The sequence below is a fragment of the Raphanus sativus genome, chromosome 5, assembly GCF_000801105.2.
Source record: "Raphanus sativus cultivar WK10039 chromosome 5, ASM80110v3, whole genome shotgun sequence".
Taxonomy (NCBI): Eukaryota; Viridiplantae; Streptophyta; class Magnoliopsida; order Brassicales; family Brassicaceae; genus Raphanus; species Raphanus sativus.
Genome location: NC_079515.1, coordinates 10857121 through 10876289, shown reverse-complemented (window position 1 = coordinate 10876289; position 19169 = coordinate 10857121). Strand labels below are relative to the sequence as shown.

The 19169-nt window shown below is 32.2% G+C and overlaps 1 long non-coding RNA gene and 1 pseudogene across 4 annotated transcripts; both read right to left on the bottom strand.

The window, feature by feature from the left end:
- Positions 1 to 1646: 1646 nt before the first annotated feature.
- On the bottom strand, positions 1647 to 3737 carry LOC108860020 (uncharacterized). 4 transcript variants are annotated; one of them, XR_008946411.1, is made up of 7 exons: positions 3528 to 3727; positions 3314 to 3442; positions 3049 to 3134; positions 2871 to 2962; positions 2404 to 2471; positions 2194 to 2310; positions 1647 to 2092 (listed from the first exon to the last, which is right to left on the bottom strand). It is a non-coding gene; the product is annotated as an uncharacterized LOC108860020 (long non-coding RNA). The 4 variants fall into 4 exon arrangements; XR_008946412.1 differs by having other exon boundaries at positions 2194 to 2323; positions 3314 to 3737; XR_001950578.2 differs by having other exon boundaries at positions 3314 to 3720.
- A 7924-nt stretch (positions 3738 to 11661) lies between these two features.
- On the bottom strand, positions 11662 to 15218 carry LOC130494841 (glycine-rich RNA-binding protein 2, mitochondrial-like; annotated as a pseudogene).
- Positions 15219 to 19169: the final 3951 nt, after the last annotated feature.

Sequence of the window (19169 nt, the reverse complement as noted above, 5' to 3'; positions counted from 1 at the left end):
TGAAGTTTGAATAATGTTATGGCTTTGGCTTTGTTTGGATTCTCTGAGTTTTTAAGTTCTTGATTCTATGTTATGGCATTGGTTTTCTTTGAATAATGTTATTGGGGTTTTTTATGGTTTACAATCGCTTTGTTTCTCTGTTTTTTGAACTTGCTTGCGTTGCAAGTTTATAAATTATTTTGAATGGATTGGTTATATTCGCTACAAATTGGTACTCTTAAGAACCGAAGTACATTTTATACCCGATCCCGAAAGTATTCCGGGTTATACCGGTACCATGACAGTTAACCACCTCCGACCCGAACCGCATAGCCCCCGAACCGATACCGAACCGATCTTCAATATTACCCGAATGGGGCTTGTTTTTGTTCACCAAGAAAACCCGAACCCGGTTTAGAAAGAACCGAAACCCGAATGGTACACCGGTTGCCCAGCCCTAATAAAGTTATGGGAAAATAATAACGGATTAATAGTTATCTAGTTCTCTCTGATCGAACTAAATGAATAAGTAAGAGTTAAATTAATTACGGGTAAAACTATTCCAATTTGACCTTCGACCATGGGTTTGAGTAGCATTGATTTTTTTCTTAACTGCGGTTATCTAACCGCATTTTTAACAATAGGATTTCAGTATTAATTCACACTAGATACGATATCCGCGCTACGCGCGGAAAATGTTCGATGTTTAATGGTTTATGATGAAAGATGGTGAAAATATAATTTTTGGTCAGTTTGACTATTTTTTTTATGAATGAGTCAAGAGAAAAAAAAACTAATTTTACGTGGAGACTTTTTTGTATCCATAAATAATTATATATTATTGAAAATTTATTTAAAGTTTTTCTTTGGCTTTTAACAATATATTATGGTTTTTAACAATATATGCGCGGAAAATCTTTGATGTTTAATGGTTTATGATGAAAAATGGTAAAAATATAATTTTTGGTCAGTTTAACTATTTTTTTATAAATGAGTCAAGAAAAAAACTAATTTTACGTGGAAACATTTTTGTATCCATAAATAATTATATATTATTTAAAATTTATTTAAAGCTTTTCTACGATTTTTAACAATATATTATATTATTAGAATACTTAGCAAGTTATAAAGTTTAATAACATTCTGACTTTACACACAACCAAAATCAGTCGGGTAAAATACACACATAAATATATAAACATAAATATAGATACACACATATTTTTTAATTAGAACAACATACAAATGCGAACAATACTTATTCTAGGGAGTTTAGAATATATTTTCGGTCCAAAATTATGATCCAAAACTATTATTTTCATATTTATTTTCATATTTTTCATTTTTGTAAATTCATTTCACTGTTTTGTATTAATACCACATTCTAATTTGATATCGCATCATCGTTTTTTATTTCTGATTTAATTTTTTAATCATTTGGAGGATTAGTTTTTTTGTTAGTTGTAGTTAACTTTAATATTTTATTAGTTAACTTTAATATTTTATTGTATTTGTTAAACTTAATAGATTATTTTGTTTTTAAGCTTTTCATTCTTTTTGTTTGAACAGAAATAAAAAACGTTTGTTGCTTAATGTGGTATTAGTTTATTTACTCTTATGGTTTCCTCATATTTTCTTACTTTTCTTGTGAGGTCTTAACAACATAGTAAAAAATAGTAAAAAAGATTTGATACCAACAGTTCTCATTAGACTGACACCAAACCGCATACTCTCTACCAAAAATTCTTCTCTGGCGGCCAAACTTTACACAAAACCTCTTAAGACACTGAGATCTCATACGCAGAACAGGTATATTGTCATCAAAAACCCTATACACGGTGAAATCTTCAAGAACAGGACAGCTTGAGAGGAGCTTCTCAATGAACAAAGTATCCTTGTTTTGATCATGAGATGGTAAAAAAAAAGCTAGAACCTCTTCTCTAAACATTTTAGATTCAAAGCTTCTGTTCATCAAAGAGTCGTCATGAACAGGAGCATCACCACAGTTGTGGCAAATGGTGTGTTTGTGAGCTTCTCGAATGGCAATGTTTTCGCAATGAATCCAAATATTCTCTTCCTTGAGTGCACAACTATCAACTCTTTCTTATTGTGCCTGCAAGAAGAGACGACGGTGAAGCAAAACTAAGGGCTTCTCTTTCTTTTTTATTGGAGAAGAGACAAAGCGAGGAAGAGAGAAAGTAAGACGTTGAAAACCTTATTCTGTATTCTTCAGTTCTGAAACCAAAACTTGATCCGTCTTACCTTTAACCCAGTTCTCTATTAAGTTGCATCCTATGTTTCTCATGTGGAGGTTGACACTCACTGAAAGAACTGCAAACAAAAGCTTAAGTGAACAGAAAGCATGAGCTGGTGAAAAAAGTGAGTAGAGTAAAAGAGAATAATATTTCTTAAAATATATTTCACCTGAAGTACCCCAAGCCACCTTTGATTTTCGTGAAACACATGTCTCAGTTGAATAAAAGACAATCTACCTAACAATACATGTAATGAAGTTGAATTTTAATCAGCCTTCACAAAGAGGAAAAACTCCATTACCATGTAATTCTACCAGTACAGATCACCTCATCAGATTTGATAACAATAAATGGAGTTACGGCCATATACTTATCTTGTGATTGAATTTAGATAGATAGGTAGATAAGCTTTATAGTAAGCCAAAAATGTTCTCAGGCCCATGAAAATACTTTCATTTACAACTCTGTAATCTATGTTTTTGCACTCAGCTGTATCTTCTCGACATTGTGTTTTTTTTTCTGTTGCAGTGAGGAAAATAAAGATCTAACTTCGATGGGTTCGAGGAAAGTACCAAATCAGATGACTCAACCAACAGTTTAAAACCTAAACGTCAATGGTGAAAGAGTTTAACTTACTTCCAGCCAAGTTCTTTCTCAGTTCTCTCTGTTGAAGCATAAACTGCAGTTGCATCTCCTGGCCTTCTCATACAAAGCTTGATAGGTATTTTCTGCAAAATATGTTATTTGTTTCAACCAACTTTATACCACAGAAACATTCAAGAGATGTTTTAATTTCACTCAGCGCTATGTTTACCTTGCCAGAAGCTTTTTTTAAAAGCAGCAATCAATTCTAACACAGACGTTCCTCGTCCAGTCCCTTGATTGTAAGCAGTACACAGCCTGTTGATAATTACAATAAACACACACACATATGTCTGAGCAAATTTTTTTAATTGTAATCACAGAGCATAGATTTGCAAACAGAAAACATTAACATAAAATAAAATAAAATAAATCGAAAAGGAAGCAAACAGAGATGCAGAGAAAAAATACAGGAAAGTGAATCGATGAGAAGATACCTTCTTGAACTTCTTCGCCTGAACTGCCTTCAAACCTGAGAGAATCTCTGATCTAAAACGACGAAGCTCTGATCTCATCACCACCATTCATTCTCTCCTCTCTCACTATCTATTGCTCTCACATACTCTCTGCCCCTCAGATACAATGTAAAAATAATTTAACGAAACAATAGTTTATCATGATCAATCAAGCTACAGTTTAACAATGGATTACCCAAGAGCTTTATATAGGAGTAGTATCAAAGGGAGGTGGAGGAAAACTTTAATTATTTCTTTAACATAGTCATTGATTGAGAAGGTAACGGAAAAAAAAAACAGAAATTGGAGAAGATGAAGTGGAAGAGTGTGGAGAGAGTCGCCAAGCATGCAGATGAAGAACAGGTTTGTCTAAATGGGCTGGGTGGGCTGATATGATTTTAATAGTTCCAACACGAAAGCCCATTCTATCTCAATCCTAGTGACATGGGAAAATAAAACCTTCTGATTGGCTGATTTAAATTGAGGACGTGGACAGGCTAACCTTTGAAGATATTTAGCTTTTAGTATTGTATTGATATATCCAGATGAAAAATCTTATGAGATTAGTGTTTGAACTTAAAATATTTTTACGATCTCTATGATTTAAAAAAAAATAACTACAGAGCAACTAAATAATTAATTAAGTAATTTATGTATGATTAGGGTTGGCAACAAGGTTTTAGCTACATAAATTGGTCATAATTAAATTTTATACACTTATATAATGCTGAATTCCGCGGTGGTCTTATAAGTTATAACTCATAAGCTCATATTATGGAGTAGTTCTTTTCTCGTGTAATTAATTATCAAATGCAAACATGGTATAGTATCATCTAGGGCTGGACATTTTATCCGTTAAATTTGATTCGATTCGTTATTTGTTGTTATTTGATCCAAAAATTCAAGATATCCGTAAGCTTTCGAAGTAAAGCAAATACTAAAATTCAATATCCGTTATATCGAAACAAATCACAAATATTAAAATTTTGGAAAGCGAATATCCGATCCGATCTCAGACCTAATATCATCCTTACGTACGTTAGTGCTTTAACAAGGTTCTTTAATTTTTGTAGTCTTTTTAAAAATTTAAATATGAATGCAAGGGGCTCGAATGCAAGAAGAGCTATAAAATTTTTGACTTATAGAATAAAAACTAGATATTTGATATAATCTTTTATGTAATTCAAAAACAAGCAGAGAGCCAAAGAACGAAAGTGTAGACAAGCTATATATATTGCCTAATTAATAGATAAATAGTGTAAAGTTTAAACTAATGTAAAATAGTGGAATAATGATAATGTGAGAGCATCTAATTCTTTACTATTAATTCCGGAAAACGACTAATCAAATATAAATACTGCAAGCTCTAAAGTGATATATATATATATATATATATATATATATATATATATATATATGACTGTATGCAGTTTTAAAGACATATTTATAAGCATTTTAATAGACAGAAAAACAGAAAATATATAAACAAACATTGAAACATATTTACTTTAACTCATCACAAGTTGGGAAGAAAAAAAATTCTCCATATTTAACCTTAGCATATTTTATCAAACGGATATTTTTACTACTCAAATTTAATGTGATCTGGTTAACCAAACAATAACAAAATAATCAATGTAGTATATGTATCTATAAATTTTTTTGCTATCTTAGATATGAAACAGACAATGTATTTTCAGACCAAAAAATAAAAATAATTGAGAACTCCATGAATCTACATCTTAGCATACTATTATTAATTCCACATGTGCTAATCACATAACTAATTACATGTATTTATAGATCATATTCTAAAAGAAAGTTAATATAACCTAGGATTATATCTGTAAAAGTAAGAGCTGACTTTAAATTAATGATAAGAAGTCAACTTCATAATTTCCGAGTCATCGTGCTAAAATTATATGATCCTTCATCTGTTTTTTCTAAATTTATAATTTATTATCTAAAAGACTAAAACTATTATTTTAAAAATTCTAATATAATTTAAATATATTTTAAACTTAATATTTATTATAAAATGTAAACTGATTTAATAGATATTTTTATTTATTGCAAATACTATTGATTATATAATTAATAAAATAAATATATTTTAATTATTTTTTATGTGTATGAAAATGTTAAATTTATCATTTTTGCTAAACGAATGAAATATTATATACAGAATCATACAAGAAAATTTTCATGTTTATTGTTTTTTTTAATCATTATTCATGTTTACAACCAATAAAAATATATTTTCAAAAATATATTCTTCGTTAGAAAGCAAAAAATTCTTATAACTTTATTCTATTTAAAAAATCAAAAAATAATTTTTTACGTTTTCAAATTATACTTTTTCAAAATTCGAACATTAAACTCTAAACTCTAAACCATAAAATCTAAATCCTAAACCTAAACCTTCAACTCTAAACCCTAAACCTTCAACTTTAAAATGTACTCCATTTCTCAACTCTAAATGCGTAGTAGACCTTGTTGAATTTTTTTTTATCACCAGAACTTGTTAAATTTAGCATATAAAATAAATATATGTTCACACACGGTAGAATAAGATAAATCTTAAAATTTAAAAAGAATAAGAAATATTTTATATTTTGGTCCCCTCCTAAGGTTTTTTTCTTTCATAATTCAGACTGATTTGATGATATATTTTGTTACATGTTTATACGATTTTTAATGCAAAACACTATACTAGTATATTTTGTCTGCACGTGCGGACTTGATCGTCTTACAAATATTTTATTAGTTTATATTTATTAATTCAAAAACCATCATGGTAATTTATTATTTATATTTAAAGAACATTTATTATTTATGTTTTAAAAAAAATCTAACATCAAATTAAAAGTTATAGCGTTTAATATTTCATTAAAATATATGTTTATAATTGAGTTAATACTTTAAAAGAAAATATTCACATATTAGAAATATTTTAGAAACTATATTTATACAAAATGGTTTTTGCTTATTAGTATTTAATTATAAATATTTTGTATTTATTATAACAACACAATATATAAGAATTATCTTATTTAAAAAATTCTAATATTATTAATAACCACTTAATTATTATAGATTTTTATATCTTGTTTTAACTTAATTGAATAATATTTTAAGATAACAAAAAAATACATAAGAATTACCTTATTTAAAACAAATATTAATAAAAACTCAATATTGATTTTAACCACTTAATTATTATAAATTGTTTTATATCTAATTTTTAACTTTTATAATTGAAAAATATTTTAAGATAACAACATAATATATAAGATTTATCTTATTTTTTAAAATTAAATAATATTATTAATAAATTTCGTTTTGAATTATATAATTAATTATATATATATATATATAATTCATTAAGGGTATCATTGATTTTGTCCACTCTAATTTTTAACGTGAGAGATCGATTGCGAAAAATCAATATTTACTTTAAATACTTAATTATTATAAATTTTTATATCTATTTTTAACTTTTATAACTGAAAAATATTTTAAGATAACAACAAAATATATAAAAGTTATTTTATTTTAAAAATAAATAATATTATTAATAAATTTCGTTTTTGATTATATAATTAATTATATATATAATTCATTAAGTGTATCATCGACTTTGACCACTCTAACTTTTAACGTGAGAGCTCGATTGCGAAATAATCAACATTGATTTTAACCACTTAATTATTATGAATTGTTTTATATCTATTTTTTTAACTTTTATAATTGGAAAATATTTTAAGATAACAACACAATATATAAGAATTATCTTATTAAAAAAATATTATTAATAAATTTCGTTTTTGATTGCATAATTAATTTTATAATATATAATTCATTAAGGGTATCGTCGACTTTGACCACTCTAATTTTTAACGTGAGAGTTCGATTGCGAAAAAAATCACTTCACAAATAATAGTATAGATATGATTTTCTATAGCTGTTAAAAAAATTTTCTTTGGTTTTATTATATTACAAATGAAGATATTATTATTCATAACAATCGAAGTTTTTGTCAGAAAAAAACAATCGAAATTAATTTTATTTTCCGTTAATGTGACAATGTGGCGCTTGAAAGAATTTAAAAACAAGGTGAACCCGGGTTCAAACATCACTGGCTATACGAATATGGGCAATTGCTTTCTGCTCCTTTAAAAATATCGAAAAGATGGTCTATCTATAGACTGTATCTCCATCCGGAGATTAGGTCTACCTCTTTAATATATCCGGATTTTTTTTATCAGGAAAAAAAACCACATGACATAATACAATTGAGCTTTCACTATCGTTTATATTTTACACACCTACGCGACAACATTATTATAAAAAAAAAAAAGAGTTCGCGTGATGATCTACAACTTACTTACATTAACCGTGTATTGCTACTTATATTCTATTATCGACGTCCAAAGTTTGGTAAATTAGCAGACGATCAATACACTTATACTCTCAGAATTTAGCTCAAGATTATGTGAACTTAGTTTTCGAAGAGACTTTGTATTAGTCTATTAAATAATTAATACCTCATCCACGGGAGACTGGACAAAGACTAGAACTAGATTTGGTTGAATTCATGTGTGTATACAAAATGTCCAAGATCCTTTTCATCGTAATGACTACGGATTGAGCTATCATACTTCCGCGTTCTTGTTTACCGTAAGTTCTGTCAATTTGACTTCACACTTTATATATATTTTGCAATACATAAGGTTCACAAGTCTTGAATTGGAAAATTGGTTTCAAGTTTCAACCAACATCTAACATCTTAATTCGAGATAATTGTCTGAACTAGCTTTTTTAGTTTATATAATTTTTTTTGAAAGAACAAACAAATATGTGGCTGTCTTATTTTGAACTCATGACATCAACGAGCTGGTGATAATACGTTTACCAAATATGCTAAAGGGACATTTTTAGAAGTTTATATAATTGCGAAACCATTTTATGACAATTGGACTATATCCATAGTATATATATTCAAATCTCCATAACTTTCTTAGATCTCTTAAAAATACAAAAATTTATAAAAACAACTTTTCTTATTAATTTTATAAACTATTCAAAACTAAAGCTTTCAATGTTTTTCTCTTAAATCTCTTGATCTCTCTCTTTTTAATCATATGGAAGACCTCTCCATAAGATCTCTATTTATCGTGAAAGACAATTTCCTTAACATTTGGGATATGAAAAACAAAAACCTAATCTAATAGAATACTTTTTTTTTCTATTTCTAGAATTCTTTTTGTGTTTATCTTAACATAATTAAACACTTATCAATATATTAAGTTTCCACAGACTTGGAATTATCCAACATTCACCCCTTTAATTCTAATTTGGATTAGGGAGATCAATTTCTTGAACTCCAATTAAGCTCCTCATTTGCTTGAACTTAATAGTTGCTAATGGCTTGGTAAGGATGTCGACCTTCTGCTCAACACCCGGCACATGCTCCACTTCGATTTGCCCATTCTACACACATTCACGAATGAAGTGATACTTCTTGAGTACATGCTTACTCCTTCCATGGAAAACTGGATTATTCGTTAGATCAATGGCTGATTTGTTGTCGATCCTAAGCGTGACCGTCTTGTCTTCTTCACCTAGTATCTCACTTAACAAATTCTTGATCCATATAGCTTGCTTCGCTGCTTCAGTTGCCGCCATGAACTCTGCTTCGCATGATGACAATGTGACTATCTGTTGCTACTGTGACGTCCAAGTGATCAATGTTGAACCGTAGTAGAATGCATGTCCTGGCATGCTCCTCCCGTCGTCGAGATCAATGTTGTGACTGTTGTCACTATAACCAACGACACTCCTTGAACCATCTCTCTTGAATAACAAACCGAATTTTGTTGTTCCTTTTACATACCGCAGTATGTGCTTGATGACTTGTCCATGAGAGTCTCTCGGATTGTGCATGTATCTGCTAAGAATGCCCACTATGTAACACAAGTCGGGTCGTGTGTGAAGTAGATACCTCAAACATCCTATGATCCTTCTGAACTCCGTAGCACCTATCTCTGGTTCATCTTCAGCTTTCGAGATCTTCAAGTTCGCCTCCATTGGAACTTGAGTTGCATTATACGCCTCCATCTTCGTCTCAGACATGATTCCTTGAACATACCTTTCTTGTTTTATTCTGATTCCGTCTGCTCCTTGAATCACCTCTATGCCAAAGTAATATTTTAGCTTACCTAGATCTGTCGAACTTCTTAGACATCTCTTCCTTTAATTGCTTAATCACGTTAAGTGAAGTTCCCGTCACAAATAGATCATCAACGTAGATGGCTATGATCAAGACGTCTCCTCCTGTAGTCTTGCGGTACACTGATGGTTCCTTTGTGCACTTCTCAAATCTCATCTCCTTTAGAACCTGATAGAGTTTCATATTCTGTGCACTGGGTGCCTGGCGTAACACATACAATTCCTTGTGTAAAATACAAAATCGATCTTCTTCACATTTCTTCTTGAAACCTTCGGGTTGAGTTACATACACTAACTCCTTCAGATATTCATTCAAGAAAGCGGTCTTCACGTCCATGTGATGTATCTCCTATCCATTAGTTTCTGCGAGGGCTATCAAGAGCCTAATAGTTTCGAGACGCGCCACAAGTGCAAACACTTCGTCGAAATATTTTCCTTGCCTTTGTACATAGCCTTTTGCCACAAGCCTCGCCTTATACTTACTCACTGTACCATCCGTCTTTCTTTTAATCTTGTAGATCCACTTCAACCCTATGAGTTTCACTCCAGTTGGTCTATCTACAAGCTCCCATGTCTTGTTTCTTCTGATAGACTCTATCTCGACCATCATTGCTTCAACCCATTCTATTATGTGTTCAGCCTCAAAATAGTTCTCTGGCTCGCCATCCACTGTGAGCAACAGCATTGCATTTTCTTCATCTGCAATCAACACATAATTATCCAGATATTTTGGTTTTGATATGGTGCGACCGTGTCTGTCACCAACGGTGGAACACCACCATCTTGGGTGTCATTGTGATCAGTATCTTCTTCTTCCTCTTCCTCATTTTGGTATATAGCTTCATGTTCATGATCTTCACCTTGATCATTACCTTCTTCTATATCACCCTCATGTGGAAGCTTAAGCATACTTGGTTCACACATCTTATAGCTTAATATAATTTCAAATTTTATGACCAAGTCGGTGATTTTTTATATATTTTCTCTTTGATACTATCTTTTTATTAGTGGTTGTCGATATCATCGTGTTGCCAAATATGTAAACTAAGTTTTTATTAAATATTTATGTTTCACATAGATTTAAACACTAAATATATGGTTTCTGTGATGACGACCGCTAATAAATTACTCTCTTTGTATTACTTTAAAGTGATGTTTAAAGCTTTTGCACAAATATTAAAAAATAATTTTATGTAATTTATCTTTATTACGTAAAAGTCACATTAAATAAAATTAGTTTACCCAATAAAAAAATAATACGTTATTTTTTAATTTATCACAAATTTTAATGATATTAAATTTCATCTAAAATAATGAGAACATCATTTACTACGAAAGAACATAATAATCTTTAAGCACCACCTAAAGTGATTGGGATGGACTATAATTAACTATAAACCTTTTTCACATTTTGGGAATTTATACAAACTAGGATAAGACCTGCGCCATGCGTAGGATGAGTTTGGTGTTTAGGATTTAAACTTTAAAATTTTAAATTTAATATTTTCCCTATAAGTTTTGGATTTGTCTTCTCGGTTTTAAGAGTTGTCATTTCGGTTTATAGCTAAGAGTATAATCTAAAGCATGAGGTTTAAGAGTTTTCATTTCGGTTCACACCAGTCCGGATGGAACTTTCGTCCACAGCTACAACCTCCTTTTGGTCAGCAGAGGAGTTTCAGTTTCAGTATTACCATTTCAAACTCAAACGTCAACGTCCGTATATACATAAACATCATCATTTAACACCTGATTCTTTTTTTTTACAACGGACACCTAATTCTTAAAGAACCATAGCACAATAAAAAAAATCAGGAAAAATTGCTAGTTTGAAAGATGATGGGTCAGCAAAGGAGTTTTAGTTTCAGTATTACCATTTCCAACTCAAACGTCAACGTCCGTATATACATAAACATCATCATCTAACATGTAATTCTTTTATTTGACAACGGGCACCTAATTCTTAAAGAACCACATAGCACAATAAAAAAATATATCAGAAAATTGCTAATTTGAAAGATGATGTGTCAAACACAAAACATTTTAAACGATTTTCTAAGATTGTTAAGAAAAAGGGTCACTGCATATTCTAAAAATCCCTACTTAATTATTTGAAAACCTGCAGGACGAATGTCTTTTTAACAAAATCACATTAAGGATTTATACTACCACAAGACTCAATTTTAAAACATCAAATAGACGAATACCACAAACTATTCTTCTCAAGAAGTTCATATGTTTAATAACCGCCTCCATACCCACCTCCTCCATAGCTACCTCCTCCTCCTCCGTAGCCATCACCACCCCCTCCATAGCCACCGCCTCCTCCATAAGCCCATGGAGAACTTAGTCTATCGTTAGCAACATTCAATCGGTGCGTCCATTCAGTTCTTTTCTGTCCATCTCAGAAATGGCAGCATTAGCTGCACTCTCAGCAGAGAAATTGACAAATCCAAACCCGTTCGACCTACCGGTTTCGCTATCAACGATGACCTTAGAGTCGATTACTTCACCGAAATTGGAATTTGTCTAAGTGGTAAAACTGAAACTAAGTGATACTCAAGGAAGATATTTAATTCACCTTACCTTAAGCAAAATTGATTGCGTCTTTAAGCCTTGGGGCGAAAGTAATGATCTAATAAATGCAATATTTACATATTTAATAGATACACACTTGTTAATCAAGGTAAATAAATTTAGCATTCTCGAAAAGATATTTTCATTTATTATGATTGATTTAATCAAATTAAAGATGGATGACACAGAAAACCAATATTTAATTTGTATAATATATAATATGTTCTATGTAAAGGTTCATTTAAACCGAAGTAAATGTTATTATCTTAGTCGTCATACTATTTCTATTTTCATTAGATCAAGAACTTATTTGTAAGGTTTTTTGTTAAAAAAACCTCATTCTGGACAGAACTGCATAACTTATCGAAGACTACCAAGAACAGAACCTTTATAACGAAAATCAAATTGCATTAAGAGAACCTCATTCATAAACAGAACCTTTATAACTAAATATAGAAAATCAAATTGCATAAACAGAACCTTTATAACGAAATATAGAAAATCAAATTGCATAAACAGAACTTCATTCTGGACTATAATTTATCGAAGACTACCATGAAGTCATATAACAATCAGTCCCCACTTATCTCCATCTTATAAAAAAAGAGACTGCTCATTTGCATTCAACCGTAAACGTTGAAGGGTTTAATAGAATCTCATTTTGCAGAGATTCGATGATAATATAAACTCATAAAAAAGACTGTTCATTTGATATGATATTGTTACGCTCTAAAATATACAGGAGAAGTTCGATGATAATATATTAAAGAAAATATCATGATAATTAAAAAAACCATGAAATCGCGATGACAAAATATTAACGAAATATATAAGATGTACAAACACGGTTGGTCGTATTAATTTTAATACTATGGTTTTATCAAATCTCCTCTAAGAGTGACACGTAGGATTTTTGACCTCTTAAAAACTTGCCACGTAAGAAGGGGTTTTTCTTAATTAATACAAAAATGAGGTTGTTATTTTTTAAAGTCTTCCCTTTTAATATATAGAGGATATAACCATTAATTATACTAATATTAAGTGCATACAAAACCTACTTTATTGACTATAATACTCCATCTGTTTCACAAAAAATGTCACTTTGACATTTTCACACATATTAAGAAACTGATGGGAATGCGTTTAAGTTTTCATTAATATTATCTATTTAACCAATAATATTTTAGATAAATAAACTTATTTATAAGATCAACATATTTTACAATTAATATTAAGCTTAAAGTCAGTATAAATTGCATTGAAGTTGTAGAAAAAGACTAAAGTGACACTTATTATGAAACATATAAAGTATATAATTTATTCATGTTCACGTAAACACACCCTTAATCTATTCTTGTTCATTTCAATTTAATGTTTTATTTCCAAATAATAAATGATTGACATTGAGACAGTTTTGATGGAATAAAAGTTTATATGACGTTTGTTTACGGTGACCATGTTTTAAAAAGAAAAAAAAACATGTTTGGGAACGTTTTACGCGTTTCTCAACAACAAGAAATGGATCTTGGTTTATGATAGGAGATTTTAATGAAATCATTGGTCATAATGAAAAAACAGGAGGACGGCCACGACTTGAGAGCTCTTTTATACCATTTAAGCAGATGTTAAGTGATTGTGGTATGCTGGAATTCCCATATACTAGGGAAGTGCTGTCATGGGTGGAAAACGAGCAAAAGGAACAACTGTTAGGTGTCGACTGGATAGAGTTGTTGTGAATAAGAATTGGCATGATAAATTTGCACATTCTGTTGTCAAATATATGAGCTTATGGGGATTGGATCATTGTCCAATTCTAGCAGATATCCTCGCGAAACTAATAAGTTTAAATTTGACAAACGATGGCTGGATAATGAGGAACTGAGGCAAGTAACTTTTGATGGATGGAAATCTCCTGATCTCCCTCATGATGCAAGTATTATGGAACATATCTTGAGTTATCGTAAAACCTTGGGAGCGTGGAGGAGACAACATAATTTGAACTCCGCAAAATAAGTGGAAGAACTAAAAGAGAAGGTGGAGGGCTTGTACTAAAAATATGATGCTACAACTGAGGAAACAACAAAAGCATTGAAGGAATTATATGATTCTCTTAAGGCAGAGGATTTATATGATGCTCTTAAGGCAGAGAAAATGTTTTGGACGCAAAAAAGCAGGGTTTTTTGGTTTAGGGAATGTGACAGAAACACAAAATTTTTTCATGCTTTGACAAAGCAGAGGAGGGCCAGGAATAAAAATCACACAACTTATGGATGCCAATGAGAATATTGTAGCAGATGAGAAAGGACTACTAGCCATTGCTACTAGTTATTTTAGACAAATTTTTGAATCCTCTAACCTAGAAGATATAGAAGAGGTGCTCTTTGAGATATCCCCAACGATTAATAACCAATGAATAAGGATCTCATAGCTCCGGTTACTGAATGAGAAGTTAAATTGACGATTTTCACGATGCCCCCGGAGAAGGCACCTGGACCAGATGGGATGACTGATCTCTTATATCAGAAATTATGGGATACCGTAAAGGATAATCTAACTCATATGTTTAAACAATTCCTTTTACATGGAGTGATAGCAAATGGTTTAAATGATACAAATATATGTGCTATCCCAAAGACAAGTAGGCCTGATCAGATGTCCGAATTCAGACCCATTAGCTTGTGTAACGTAAGTTACAAGATAATCTCTAAGGTCCTATGCCAGAGACTGAAGAAGGTTCTACCAAATTTAATTTCGGAAATCCAGTTAGCCTTTGTTGTTGAAAGGCAGATTTCAGATAATGTAATGATTGATCAAAAAATGTTTCACGCACTCTGAACCAAACCAAGTGGCAGGAACAAAAGGATGGCCATTAAGACATATATGAGTAAAGCATATAATAGAATGAAATATTCCTTCATCGAAGCGGTGATGCGAAAAATGAGGTTTTTTCTGAAATCTGGATTACATGGTTTATGAGATGTATTACCTCGGTTAAATACATGGTGCTCATGAATGGGCAACCAAGGGGAAACATTGTCCCAGAAAGAGGTCTACGACATGGAGATCCTTTGTCTCCTTTCATCTTTATTCTATGCACGGAAGAACTTGTTAGTCTTCTTAATCATGCAGAGAACCAAGGGAAGATAAATGGGATGCGTGTTATCCGCGCGTGTCCTTCAGTGTCCCACCTTTTCTTTGCTGATGATAGTCTTTTTTTTTCTCTAAAGCGTAGCCCGTGAATGCGAAGAAGTGATGAAAGTAGTCAGGAAATATAAACAAGCATTAGGCCAATGGATCAAATATACCTTAGGGATCTAAAATGAAGGAGGAATGGGAACCTATCTAGGCATCCCAGAAGATATTAATGGTTCCAAATGTAAACTATTTGAATTTCTGAAGGACAAGCTAATGCATAGAGTAAATGGTTGGACCGGTAGATGGCTATCAAAAGGAGGAAAGGATGTGCTGATCAAATCTATTCTTCTAGCGCTCCCGAAATATGTTATCTCCACATTCCTACTTTCCTTGGAGATATGTGAGAATCTAGCTAGTGTCATTGCACAGTTTTGGTGGAGCTCTAACCCACCAAAGAGAGGAATTCATTGGGAAAATGAGAAAAAAATCTGTTTACCAAGAGATGAGGGTGGGATTGGGTTCCGTATGATACATGATTTTAATCTGACCTTCCAATACTCTGATTCACTAGTGGCTAGAGTTCTGCGTGGACGTTACTATAGAATGAGTTTGCCTTTACGAACAATCTCTACGAATAGCCCTTCATATGTGTGGACTAGTATCTCAGCAGCCCATAAATTATTGCTATTGGGAATTCGCCAAAAGATACACTCAGGATATGATGTTATGGTTTGGGAGAATCTTTAGATTCTTACAATACCGGCTAGACCAGCATGCCCCTTAGCTCCAGTCTTACACCCGAATATGAGAGTAAGTGATCTCATCAATCAAGAGTCAAAAAATGGGATGTTGAAATGCTTGAGAATTATATGGTTCTTGAAGATATATCTCTCATAAGGAGTTTGACTATAAGCACGACTCATAGTCGTGACACTTTTTGTTGAAACTACACGAAGAATAGTCAATACAATGTTAAGTCTGGATACTGGTAGCACATAATGTTTTGAAACCTGAGACTGAGAAGGAGATATTGGAACCCATTATATCAAAGCTGGAAGCCTTTTCTTGAAAGCTAAAAGCTCCACAAAAGATATGTCATCTTATATGACAACTGATAACAGGTCATGTAGCAGTAACAAAGAATCTGATACGACATAATATGAGATGCGATAACTATTGTCCACGTTGTGGAGAACTAGGTGAATCAGTAACTCATGCAATCTTTGAGTGTCCACCAGATTTACAAGTTTGGGCATTATCTTCGACGCTGACGAATCCATACATCTTTCTTGTTTCGAGTATTTATATGAATATGGATTATCTTTTCTGGAGGAAGGACGTCATTATTGAGCCAGAGCTAGACAGAGATCCTTATCTTTGGATAATCTGGCACATTTGGAAGGCCATGAATGAAAAACTCTTTAGGAGAATTGATCGGGATCCTTTAGCCCTAGTTTGATATGCAGAAAGCGAATGTCAAGCCTGGTTCAATGCAAATGAAACAGTACCACGAGTTCCAGAACATCATAGTACTGAAGAATCCCAAGTCATAAGTTTGGGGAATATATGCCTAGTAGATGGATCATGGACAGCAACAGCACAATTCAGTGGGTGTGGATGGGCTTGGATGGATAGCATGGGGAAAGCTCAATTTATGGGGACACATAATTTTATTACAGAGGAGTCTGCTCTACAGTCTGAAATTCTAACTTTGAGATGGACGATGGAGAGTATACTGCAATATTTCACATGCAGAACTTTGGAATAAGCTGTAAAGACTTGATTGTGATGATTGAAAGACTCCATGATTGGCCAAGATTTCCAAGAGAGTTGGAGAGGATAGGGACTTTACAGATATGCTTCCCGAACTTCAAAATCACTCATATTCCACGAGCACATAATTAGATTTCAGATTTTCTAGGTAAGATTGTGAGATCATTTCATAGAGATCTTCATTTTGTTGATTTTTCTATTTCGGTTTAATTACCGAGACCACCTTAAGTTTGAGTAATAGAATAGCCTTTTGTCGAAAAAAAATCTATTCATGTTCATTTTGGGACTTGGATGGATAGCATGCGGAAAGCTCAATTTATGGGGATACATAATTTTATTAGAGGGGAGTCTGCTTTACAGTCTGAAATTCTAGCTTTGAGATGGATGATGGAGAGTATACTGCAATATTTCACATGCCAGAACTTTGGAATAAATTGTAAAGACTTGATTGTGATGATTGAAAGACTCCATGATTGGCCAAGATTTTCAAGAGAGTTGGAGAGGATAGGGACTTTACAGATATGCTTCCCGAACTTCAAAATCACTCATATTCCACGAGTACATAATTAGATTTCAGATTTTCTAGGTAAGACTGTGAGATCATTTCATAGAGATCTTCATTTTGTTGGTTGTTCTATTTTGGTTTAATTACCGAAACCACTTTAAATTTGAGTAATAGAATAGCTTTTCGTCGAAAAAAAATCTATTCATGTTCATTTTGGAACTTTATAGAAAGATCAACATTAGTTATACTCTAATCTTATCATATTCCACACTAATTTCTCTTATAAAATTAGGACAGACCCATCAATAAACAAACTATATAGTCATTAAAATTGAACAGAATGTTAAGTTTGGGCTAAAAAAAATTTTGTACGCTCAAATATAAAGTTTACATTTCAATATAGTATTCTTTAAACATTAATATTCTTAAATATTGTTTATGTAAACACAGCCTGCGTGCATATGTCTCATAGTAACTTTTATAGTGGCACTGTTAACACATTTAATCAGTACAATGATTTTAACCAATTGGCCCACCCCGGCCCACCCCGGTATTCTGTCAATCTATTAAAACGAACAACACGAAATTTAAACAAATTATTGTTGAACTGCTGATGAATGCCACAGATCCAAGATCCAAGATCCAACAGAGAACGATGCCCTTTTTATTTTACTATCGTGATTCATCAACAACGATATCAGTTACGTTTAATTCAACGCATTTTGTTTGACCACTAATTTCTTTAGCGTAATGCTTTTCATCTGCTTTCAAGCATTTTTTATTACAATAATTAGGCCTGGGCACAAAAACCGGACCCGAGGACCCGACCCGGAACCGACCCGAAAAAACCGGGTTCGGATGTATTCGGTTCTTGTAAAATACCCGATTGGGTTTTGCTTTCTCCTTGGTTCGGGTAACGGTTCGGGTCGGTTAATAACCGGTATCCGATAGAGTACTCATAGTTAACCGAAGTTAACAACAGCTACATTTCAATACTTCATTAATGGTTATCTTCATGCCCGACCATAAAGCAATTTTCTTTATTTCCTTGCCTCCTTGGTTCTATCGATTAACCTGTTCATCTTCGCCGGCTTCTCTAGAAAACTTCAATCGTCTGTTCGAGAATCGAAATTGAAGCTCTTAAACCCTACCTGTGATTATCTATAAATGGAGGACCTTGATCGTTGCAGTTCCTTCACAACTCACAGCAACACAATTCGATCTAAGGTTTATTATCCGAAACTCTCAGTTCTTTTTTCTTTCAATTGCTTGTTAATTCTGTAGTATTTGATCTATAGTTTCATATTGATGTAGCATGTTTTTATTTTGATTGATTCACTGTTTTTATTTTGTAGATGGATTCATCAACAACTCCTAATGGAAAAGACATTGCCAATCAAAGAGACCAAGAGACAGAAACCCAAGAAACACAACAAGAGTTTGCATCTCCTGACAATTCAGGAAAAAGAAAAGAAGTCCCCAGCTCAAGCAGAGCTACATCTCAGCCAGCGAAGGCCACTAAGGTGTTTAGCTCACGGTCAACTGTTTGGGATCACTACACAAGGACACCAGACAATCGAGACAAATGTGTCTGCCACTATTGCAAGAAGACGTTCGCTT